We start from the raw sequence: 12,203 nt of genomic DNA on the forward strand, positions 1-12,203 counted from the left end.
AGACCGCAATCATGAGAATGAACTTGAACCTTGGAAGTGGATCCTACAGCCCCAGTTGAGCCTTCTGATGACTGCAGCTCTAGCAGACATCTTGACTGAGACCTCGTGAGAGATCCTGAGCCTGAGACACTCAGCTATCCTTCTCCAGAATCCCTGACCCACAGAAACCATGAGGTTTATAAACTTCTATTGTTATTTTAAATGCCTGAATTGTGGGATAATTTGTCATGCAGCAATATCTAACAAATGCAATCATTTTAACCTGAACACTAAGATTGCATTGTGGTCTTAAAATGTCTGCTCACAAAGCTTTTGGGTTATTTGGAGTTTTTTGGTTTGTGGGGTTTTCTTGGTTTTTTGTTTTTTGTGGGGTTTTTTGCCAGTTTCCTTTTAATAGAATCAAACCACAATTTCCCAAAACTAATTTTTATCATTGAAGGATAAATGATTATCCAATGGTGTTCTGTTGTAAAAGTAGAAAGTAGAGAAGGAATCTAAAATTAATTCCTCCCACTCTGCCTGATTTTCACCGCACATTCAAATCTGCTACAAAGGATTAATGCAGACTCACAAGTAAGACTTACAATTCTCTTTAGCAGGAGAGAAGTCCTTCAATAGGCTCAGGCTCACTGACCTTTCAGTTGCAAAATGGAACAAGGACTGGGCCCTTCCTTCTACTCTTCATAATAAAGGAACCACTTCTCTCAATGTGGCACCCAAATGCAAAGGTGCAGCCCAGATTTCTCCTCTGAACTCCAGATCCATATATTTGACATTTTCCTTGATGTTTCATTTCTATGTCTCAGAAGGCACTTCAAAATCAACATGTCCAATCAGAGTCCATGATCTTATTCCCAAACCTACTCACTTTCCAGGGGTTCCCTGTTCGAGAGAATGAGACCATACCAACTCAGGGCACTCTCCAGAAACTTTGGCGTCTCTCTCTCTTACCCTTGCATAAAACCTCAATGGACTTCTACTTTTTAAAATCTAATTACTCCCATTGCATTCTCATTGCTTTTAGGATAAAGAAAAGTGATCACAACATGGCCTACAGGGTCCGGGGTGATTTGGCATCTACCTGCTTTTCCAGCCTAATCCCAGTGCACCCTAATCCCATGCCTCACTCCTCCCTCCTCCTTGCTCTCTCTGCTCCACACTGGTCCCATTTCAGACCCCATAAGCTCCCTGCTCCCCCACCACAGGGCCTTGACAAGTGACCTTCCTTCTGGATGAACCTTTTCTTTCCTCTTGTCCAATTAATGCCAACTCAGATTCCCTGTTTCAGTTTAGCTATTCCTCCTTAGGGAGCCTTTCCTGATTGGGTCAAATTCCCCATGCCCACCCCCATTCATACCCCCACTCCCAATTAACGATCCTCACAGCACCAGGCACTTCTCCCTTGTGGAAATACGACAGGGGTTCCATACACAAAATCTAGAACCAGGCTGCCTCGCTTAAATGCTTTCCAGCTGTGTGAATCTGGGCACGTCACTTACACTCTATGTGCCTGTTTTCTCATCTATACAGAGGGAGTAACAGTTATGAACATGCTGTGAAAATTAAAGGAGATAATATATGTAAAATTATTAGAATGGTATGGACACATGGCAGGCATTATATAAGCCTGAGCTGTTGTCTTATTATAGTTGGAATTTTATAATTTCACATTTGTTCACAACTATTATTTTATTCATGTCTGTCTTTCCCATTAGACAGCAAAATTCACAAAGGTGGAGATGCCTATTTTTACCCACTGTCATACGCTTAGTGCCTGGCACAGTCTTTTATTTTTTTGAGACAGAGTCTGGCTCTGTTGCCAGGGCTAGAGTGCTGTGGCATCAGGCTAGCTCACAGCAACCTCCAACTTCCAGGCTCAAGCAATTCTTCTGCCTCCAGGCTGCCGAGTAGCTGGGACTACAGGCAGGTGCCACCATGCCCAGCTCACAGTCTTAACACGTGAGAAATCCTAATGAACATCTGGTGAATAAAGAAATAAATTTTTTATAGGGCCTAGACTTGAGAACCTTGAAGCGTCACACTAAGGAGTTTAGAATTTACTCTCTAAGTTTTTAAACAAGAGTCACACATGAAAATTAATGGAGCAATGGTTGTAGGGCAAGTTGGGAGGAAAGCATAGAGACAGGGAGAACCTTCAGCTGACCACTGGAATGGTTTATCTGAAAAGATTAACCTTAGCCAGTATAGAGAGGAGCAGAGAGAAAAGTAAAGAAGTGTCCCAGGGATGTCATGTTGAGGAAGGACCCACACAACTCGGTGGCACACCAGGTTTGCAGGAAACTGTTGAGGATATATATCTAAATATGAATTCTCTGAATGAGAGAATGAGGACAAAAGAACAGAACTACAGAAGCCAGGAACCTGTGAATGTCACCTTATAAGGCAAAAAAGATTTTGCAGATATGGGTAAATTAAAGATCTTAATTGGGAAGATTATCCAGGATTAGCAGATGGGCCCTGAATGCAATCACAAGTGTCCTTAGAAGAGGGAGCCGAAGGGAGATTTGACACGACACGGAAGAGAGGCAATGTGACCACTTAAGTTAAGATGCTGCACTCATAGCTTTGAAGTTGGAGGCAGGGTCCTGGACAAAAGGATGCAAAGAATGTGGCTCTAGAAACCAAAAAAGCAAAGAAACAGATTTTCCTCCAGAGCTTCCAGAGAGAGTGCAGCCCTGTTGACATCTTGACTTTGATCCAGTGAAACATATTTCAGATTTCTCACCTCCAGAAATATGACAGAATCAGAATGAGGTTTGAGCCACCAAGTTTGTAGTAACTTGTTACAGCACCCGTAGCAAACTAATACAAGCACTTACCTCATTGCATTATGTTTGGAGTTAGGGTATTTTTCTCTCCATTAATACATAACCTCCTTAAAACACAGTGATGTCCTCGTACCTTGGTATTTCTAGCACCAGATAATACTAAACACACAAAGGCACTCAAATGTTTATAGGAAGGTGAAAGGAAGGAAGAAATCAGAAAGAAGAAAAGAGAGGAGGGAGTTAAAACAGAGGAAGTGGCTGACAAAGGCCTATCCTTAAACATGAAACCAACAATATGGATGCAGAGAACCTGGGCAGGGCCGAGCTTTGTGCCCTCATCCTCCTCCCCTGGAGCCAGCAACCCTGAAACAAACTTGAACAGGCCACATCCAGGCGGGGCGTAAGGGGTAGAGAGGAGATCCTAAGGCAGACCCTAACTCCAGCCTTTACTCTCATCTTCAACCTAACCTAGTGCAGAGGAGATGAGGATGTCAACCCCAAGTCAGCACCCTGTGAAAGCCAAAGTGTGCAGGCTTAGGAATCATGGAGACTTGGGTTTGCATCCTAACTCTGCTTCTTGCTATCTGCAAATCCTTAGACAAGTTACTTAACTTTTCTAAGGTGCCTTTTCTCATTTGTAAAATAAAACTAATAATTCCCCAGAAGAGTAAATGAGGTGATGAATAAGAAGTACCAGGGACAGAGTAAGTATTCAAGAAATGTTGCTTTTTGGTTTTGTTATTTCTGTTTTTCTAGCAAAATCAAATGGAAGATAATGATATATGATATGGTATATCATATAGATTATAATAGATATATATTAGATTGTATATTTTGTATACTATCTCTAGAAAAATCCATAAGAAAGTGGTAATAGTTGCCTCCTGGGAGGAGCAACGTCATGTCTAGGGCAAAGGAACAGAAAGGGCACTTACTAGCCACTTACTAGCACTTACATATCGTTTTGTGCACTTTGAATTTCCTGTCACGTGCATGGATTTTTATTTTTAGGTATTTTTTTTAAATTCCAGCTTTAGAAACTGTTTAACATTGGCAACCCATGTAACATTTGTCACCTGTGTAATGTTGGCAGCCTGTTAATTAATCTCACTGTGCCTCAATTTCCTTATCTGTAAAATAAGAATAAAAATACTGCCTTTCTTCATAAAGTTGTTGTGGGTATTAAATGAGATAATATAAGTAAAATGCTCAAAAGAATGCCAGGCACAGAGTAAGCATTCAATCTGCAGTTCTCACTTCCAGAAATATACGGTGGGCAAGATACCTGCAGGGCCTTCCAGCTACAAGATGACTTTATGCTGCATAAGACGTTTTAGGTAGCACTTGTAGGACATAAGGGAGAGAATCACAGTTAAAGAAAAAGAAGAGGAAATATTAATTAAAAAGAGACTTTAAGCTGAAAGAGGAGTAGTGAGCAGTCAACTCAGACAAAATGCATGGTGGTCCCTAGCTCTGAACAGAAAAAAGGTAAAAAATAATTTCTCTGAAGGACCATATCTTGAATTTAGTCCCTAAGGTTTTCCCAGATTAGAATTAACCAAAATTGAACCCATAATCAAAGGTCATCAAAATCAAAAAGAAATAAACCATCATGGGTAAAGGCTAGCAAGAACTACTAAGTTCAGATTTAGAGTCAGAAGGATTTCCGATGTTAAAATATCTGATACAATGTATATATGGTATGCTTTAAAAATAAAGAATGGAATCACAAAATGGAGAAAGCAATAAGAGATGATAAGGCAAATTTGAAAAAAGAGCCAAGCAGAAGTTTTAGAAATGAAAATTATAATTGTTGCAATAATAAGGTTAACAGATGGAATACACAGTAGATTAGATATAGCTAAGGAAAGTATCCATGAACTAAAAAAATAGAGCTGAAAATAATGACCCAGAATGCAGCACTGTAAGACAATGAGATAAAATCCATGAACAAGAGATTAAGAGATATGGAAGATAGGCCAGGAGTCCTGGCTCACACCTGTAACCCTAGCACTCTGGGAGGCCGAGGTAGGAGGATTACTTCAGCTCAGGAGTTCAAGACCAGCCTGAGCAAGAATGAGACTATGTCTCTACCAAAATTAGCCAGGCGTCACGGCACATGCCTGTAGTCCCAGCTACTCGGGAGGCTGAGACAGGAGGATCCCCTGAACCCAGGAGTGTGAGGTTGCAGTGAGCTACAATGATGCCACTGCACTTACCCAGGGCAACAGAGTGAAACCCTGTCTAAAAGAAAGACAGAAAAAGAAAATTGAACTCCCTCCTTCCTCCCCTGCCTTCATATTCTTAAAAAGAGAGAGAGAGATGGAAGATAAAATAAGACCCAACATATATCTAACCAAAGTCCCCAAAGGAAGAGTAGAGAGAATGAAGGGAGGCGATACTGAAAGAAAAAATGGATAAGAGTTTTCTAGAAGTGATGCAAAAAGCCAATCCATGGACATAGGAAGCATGATATATATTCAGCAGGATGAAGAAAATGCACCTAGACAAATCATTCCTATAAAGGAAAAACGTTTAGACTGATACTGACCTCTCCAAAGCAATAATGAAAGTCAGAATACGTGGACAATTTTTTTTTTTTTTTGAGACAGTCACTGCAGCCTCCAATTCCTGGGTTTAAATGATCCTCCTGCCTCAGCCTACCAATTAGGTGGGAGTACAGACAGGTGCCATCATACCCAGCTAGTTTTTCTGGGTTTTTGTTTGTTTGTTTGTTTGTTTGTTTGTTTTTGTATAGATGAGATTTCACTATGTTGCCCAGGCTGGTCTCAAACTCCTGGCCTCAAGCAATCCTCCCACCTCAGCCTCCCAAAGTGCTGGGATTATAGGCATGAACCACTGTGCCCAGCCTAGTTGACAAATATTTTTAAATTGCTAAAGAAAAATAATTGTCAGCTTATAATTCTGAATCCAGCAAAACTAGTTTGTAAAGACAAGGACAAAACAAAGCCACTTTTAGATCTAAAAGCTAAGAAAATTTTTAACACCAGAGAGCCTACACTAAAGGAATTCTAAAAGATGGATTTCAGAAATATCCCCAAAAGAAGGTTAAAAATGCCAAAAGAAATGGTGTTTAGTTTATCTTCTGCTGCTATAACACAATATCACAGACCTGATAATTTATAAAGAAAAGAAATGTATTTCTTATCGTTCTAGAAGCTGAGAAGTCCAAGGTTGAAAAGCCACATATGGTGAGGGCCTTAGTGCTGTGCCATCCCATGGAGGAAAGGTGGAAGGCAGAGGGGCAACAGCCTACAAGCTCAGTTCTCTCTTCTTCTTCTTATAAAGCCACCAATCCCATCACGGGGCCCCACCCTAATGACCTTATCTAGAAAGCACACATTCGGAGCAGCAGATCACGGCTCTATTCCCAAAAGAATAGCTGTAAAAAATAAAATCTGAGTCCAACAAGAAATATTCCATGTGACTTGATACTTCCTCCCTCCTTGTTTGTCTGCGTTATCTTCACGGTGGCTCTCAAATAGACTTGGCATTAGTTTTCACATGCTCAACATATTGTGAGCTTTACTGAATTGCCTGCTTAGCTCAACAAACTCAACTCCTGGAGCTAATGAAAGAAACTCAGAACAACCCAGCTACTGGATTTACAAATCCCTCTCCTGTATTAAGATGCTAGCCATGCACCGATTACTAGTTTACTAGTCTACTATTCCCCACTCCCAAAAACCAATATCTATCTCACCTGCTTCTAAAGCCCTGATATGTAACAACATAACAGTGTCACTGAAATCTGGTTAAGAATTAGCAATTTGGTGTTCTTGGAAGGAACACATAATTGCTTTAGAAGGTTTACTGACAAATTTCCAGAATCCCTTAGGAATTTGCCTTGGCAAGACAAAAAGACAAAAGCCAACAAAACCTGTAACAGAGACTGGTGACTGTATCTTTAGGCTTTTGTGTACCCCACTCCCCACTCCGACACCTGACATTTGAATAGCAGTATAGCATTTCATTTCTCCCACAGCAGAGTTGCTAAAAGTATACTTTAGAACCAGACCCTGGTTCTAAATCCTATCTCCATCAGTTACCACGTGACTTTGAACAAGGCACTTCAACTGTCTGTGACTCAGTTTCCCCATCTGAAAATTGCATATATGACAAGGACAAGAAATTACACTGAGGTGCCAATGCTGATGGTCAGCTCACTGACCAGTTAGGAGAAACTGATGAGTATGCTGATGTGCTACTCTTGGGATTCAAACACACACCTCTATAAAATTACAAATTATCTTCCAGATTCACCTGTGAAAGTTACACCTGTGCGTGTCAAGGGCCTATGTCAGGGTATATTCCAATCAAATCACTAAATGCAGAGGCTAAGAGCAGAAATACCAGGATCAGACAGGAAGTGGCTTAAAATGTGTTTCTTGGGGCCGGGCACAGTGGCTCATGCCTGTAATCTTGGCACTTTGGGAGGCCGAGGCAGGAGGGTCATCTGAGACCAAGAGTTTGAGACCAATCTGTGGAACATAATAAGACACTCATCTCTGCAAAAAATTTCAAAATTAGCTGCACAAGGTGGCAGGCATCTGTAGTCCCAGGTACTTGGGAGGCTGAGGCAGGAGGTTCACTTGACTCCAAGAGTTCGAGGCTACAGTGAGCTATTATCATGCCACTGCACTCCAGACTGGGCAACAGATTGAGACCTTGTCTCCTAAAAAAAAAAAAATGCTTCTTGGACTTTTTGTCATGTTCAGAAGTGCAACATTTAAATTGTAATTCAATCAATCATACATATTGTTTAAATGTATGTGATAGCTTTTTCCAGGGTAAGATGGCTGCAGTCCATGTGTTGAGGACATGGAGCCGCAATGCTGGGCAGCTGATTTGTGTTTGATATTTTCAAATGTTCATGCTTTGAAGCCAAATTACGTGTGTTTCTTCAGTTATCCTTCATTCAAGTATCCTTCATTCAAGTTATCCTCATTCAAGTGAGCCATCCGCATCACTTGTTGAAAACAACTGCTGCTTTACATGGACACGTTCAGTTCAAACTGTCAGACAATGGAGAAGGGATTAGAGAAGTAACAGTTAAAGAATGGTATGTAAAAGAAAGAGATACAGTGTCTCAGTCTGATAGCATCTGTGAAGTACAAAGTGGTAAAGTTTCTGCTACCATCACTAGTCGTTACAATGGAGTCATTAAATAGCTCTATCATAATCTAGACGATCTTGCCTATGTGGGGAAGCCATTAGTAGACATAGAAACTGAAGCTTTAAAAGCTGTGGACGATATACAGGGATTCTGAAAGTTCAACAGAATTTTGCTTGAACTATAGCTGTATTCCAGCTACTCTGAACAGAAAGAAACTTTACTAGGGCCATAAACGAATGGAAACAGCACAGACTGAGTTGGCCCTAGGATTGAATTCCAGCTCTTGGATTTATTAGTATTTTCAACTGAAGTTAAGTTTTACCTTGCTGTCAGATTCAGAAGAAGATGTTGTGGAAACTCCGGCTGTGTCCCCTGATGAACACACACACACACCAGGAGATCAAGGGCCAAAAATCACTGGCAACTCCTACAGTTTGCCACCTTGCAGTGGAAAACAGTATTAAGCTGAGTGAAGTTGTTGGCTCAGGAAAAGATGGCAGAATACTTACAGAAGATATTCTCAACTATTTGGAAAAGAAGACAGGAGCTATATTACCTCCTTCACCAAAAGCTGAAATTATGCCACCTCTGCCAAAACCAAAAGACATGACTATTCCTACCTATACCAGTATCAAAACCTCCACTATTCACAGGCAAAGACAAAACAGAACCCACAAAAGGCTTTCAGAAAACAATAGTCAAGACTATGTCTGCAGCCATGAAGATACTTCACTTTGGCTATTGTGATGAGGTCGCCCTTACAGAACTGGTTAAGCTACGAGAAGAATTAAAACCCACTGCCTTAGCTTGTGGAATTAATCTCACTTTATGCCCTTCTTCTTAAAGGCTGCACCCTTGGGATTACTACAGTTTCCCATCCTTAGTGCCTCTGTGGATGAAAACTGCCAGAATATAACATATAAGCCTTCTCATAACATTGGGATAGCAATGGATACTGAGCAGGGTGTGATTGTCCCTAATGTGAAAAAACCTTCAAGTCTGCTCTGTATTTGAGATTGTCACTGGATTGGATCACCTGGAGAAACTGGGCTCTGCGGGTCAGCTCAGCACCACTGATCTTACGGGAGGGACATTTACTGTTGTCCCAACATTGGATCAGTTGGTGGTACCTATACCAAACCACGGATATCGCCCCCCAAGTAAGCACTGGAGCCTTTGGATCAATTAAGGCCCTTCCCTGATTTAACCAAAAACGAGAAGAATATAATGAGCATGATATACTCATGCTCACAGATAATGAATGTGAGGTGGTCAGCTGATCACAGAGTTATTGATGGTGCTACAATGTCACACTTCTCTAATTTGTGGCAATCCTACTTAGAAAACCCAGCTCTTACGCTACTAAATCTGAAATGAAGATTGATAAAACATTCTTGAACTTTCTGAGTTTCCAAAGAGTATGTAAAGCCTAGCTGTGTCAGCACATGTTTATCTTCATAATTTGTATTATAAATGATGTGTATTGTATGATTAAGGTTCTAAGGTACAATATTTATCACTGTTCTTTAGACTTTTTACTGAAAATGAATAACGGTGTAATTGTTCTCCAGGGGCTGTCAGGTTTTATAGGTCAGAGTGACTTCTTATTATGGTGCTGAGGTCTTTGTGTCAACGGATTGAAAATGACAACAACAACAAAATTAATATTACAATAAGACAGGTAGCCATATATACACAGTATTTGTCTTGTTTTTGTTTTTGTTTTTAGCTGGCTCTTAATGAAACTTTTTAATTCTACTTAATTGGGAAAAGGAATTTATGCACAAAAAATATTTTCCATTTCCCTACAATCATGCTAATTGTTTTATAAAATAAGTGCAGTTATACTTATCTTTTAAGATATACAGCAGTATATTCTTGCTCTGTATAGAAATATCATCTGTGTTTTATTTATGAATTAACATATTTTAAAACGGAAAACAACAACCTGGTCTTAAAAATGCCTGATTATAGTTTTATAACCAGTCTATTAAAGATGTTTGTTTAAAATATATATACTTTTAGAATTTTGGTAATAATTTAGTGTTTTGCTGGGAAAGAACTTCACCTTTGCAAACTTCCATCATATAAGGAAAAAACTTGAAATGTAGCAGGCTGACTTTTTATATATTCAGAAGTCTGCTTCCTTTTAACTTTCTTGGTCTTCAGCTAAAAAATAGGATAAGATAAGGAATTAAGGTCTATTCCATTCTCCATATCCTACATAAGAATGTGGATAAGAGAAGAAAGGAGTCTAATGGGTAATTATGGACATAAAAATCAAATAAATTTTATACATCAATGAAGATTTCATAATGACTATTATGTTAAAAGTCCCCTTTAATCAGAAATAGCATCAAGATGAATATAATCTAATATTTTGATTTGCATTCAGAAATTGAGGTTGTTTCTAATATTGTCCAATCAAATACTGCATGCCAAAATAGTTGTTCAAATAGAGTTTTGTGATAGAAAAAAAAGTCATTTTAATGTCTAGATTTTACTTAAAATGGAAATAATTTTTTTTTTTTTGAGACAGAGTCTCACTGTGTTGCCCCGGCTAGAGTGCTGTGGCGTCAGCCTAGCTCACAGCAACCTCAAACTCCTGGGCTCGAGCAATCCTCCTGCCTCAGCCTCCCGAGTAGCTGGGACTACAGGCATGCGCCACCATGCCCAGCTAATTTTTTCTATATATTTTCAGTTGTCCAATTAATTTCTTTCTATTTTTGGTAGAGACGGGGTCTCGCTCTTGCTCAGGCTGGTTTCGAACTCCTGAGCTCAAACAATCCGCCTGCCTCGGCCTCCCAGAGAGCTAGGATTACAGGCGTGAGCCACCACGCCCGGCCAAAATGGAAATAATTTTTAAATCAGAAAATGATAAATGATTGCTGTTACTTTAAAAATTCAGGTAATACAGAAAGTTATCAATAAAATAAAATAATCATCCATAACTTACCACTATCAACATTTTGATACATGTATCTGTATATATGGCTATTCTTTTTATTAAAATGGAATTATAGTATGTCTACTAGTTTATTATTTGATTTTTAAAATTTAACATTATATTGTGGGTAACTTTACATGTCAATAAACAATTCCACATTGTCAAAAAAAAAACAAAATCAATAAATAAATGTATATGACATACCTATCAAGCTGCTAAGGGTTCAGGTAAATGTGTAGGAAATTATCTTCACCTTTCAAGAATTTACTTTCTGATGGAAGAAACAAAATTTACATGCATATAAAAAATCGAGAACAATGTAATGCATGTAATAGACTGAACTGTGAAAACTCAGAAAAAGGAGAAATTGGTGAGGACTAGAATAATCAAGTGTTTCTTTGGAGAAGGTGATGGGTGAGGTGTACGGAGGGGAGAAAGGAGTATGGGTGTGAACAAAAGATGGGAAGTCAAAAGCCAAGAAAATGTAAATTGATACATAAGTGCTTATATTGGCATAATTGTTTTTTATTTTGTATCGATATGTAGTATTTGTACATATTTATGGGGTACATATGATATTTTGTTACATGCACAGAATGTGTAATGATCAAGTCAAGGTACTTGGGGTGTCCATCACCTTGATTATATATCATTTCTATGTGCTGGGACCATTTTGAGTCCTCTCTTCTAGCTACTTTGAAATATACAAATACATTGTTGCTAACTAGAGCCACCCTACTCTGCTATGGAACATCAGAACTTATACCTTCTAACTGTATGTTTGTTAGAACTGTATGTTTGCTAGAACATTGGTTCATCAACCAATGCTTTACATTACACACACACACACACACACAGCCTTCCTGGTCTCTGGTACCTGTCATTCTACTCTCTACCTCCGTGAGATCAACTTTTTTAGCTCCCACATAGGAGTGCAAACATAAACATAACTGTTAGTCATTTCCTTTCCATATCTGTCCTCTTACTGTCTTCTCATGCATTCTATCTGCCCAGTGATTCAGCACTTCGAAGCATCCAATCCTGTAGAGATCACAGGGATAGTTTTCTTTATTCTAATTTCAATTGGCATAAATCTAGCATAGGTCTTGTTTTTCTCCTTCTTCCCACTTGATTGAACAGAGACAAAAGTAATTGTACAAGCTTCCATTCATACATATAATAGTTGTAGTTTTCCTTGTTAATGTGAGTCATTTACGTGTTGTTTTTCTCAGCAGGATTAAATCTTCCTTCTACAGTCATTCACCAAGGAGGGAGGGAGGGAAGAAGGGGAGAGGATTTTCTCAGTTCCCTTTGGAAAGGAAGAAATCCA

The 12,203-nt window shown here is 39.3% G+C and overlaps 1 protein-coding gene and 1 pseudogene across 1 annotated transcript in view; one reads left to right on the forward strand and one right to left on the reverse strand.

Annotated features, from left to right (window-relative positions):
* The window catches only part of GDA (guanine deaminase), a 110,911-nt gene that overhangs the window by 74,517 nt on the left and 24,191 nt on the right, over positions 1-12,203 (reverse strand). The window lies entirely within an intron of this gene.
* Positions 7,606-9,303, forward strand: LOC105808064 (annotated as a pseudogene).

This window comes from Propithecus coquereli, unplaced genomic scaffold (assembly GCF_000956105.1).
Source record: "Propithecus coquereli isolate 6110/MARCELLA unplaced genomic scaffold, Pcoq_1.0 Scaffold166, whole genome shotgun sequence".
Lineage (NCBI taxonomy): Eukaryota > Metazoa > Chordata > Mammalia > Primates > Indriidae > Propithecus > Propithecus coquereli.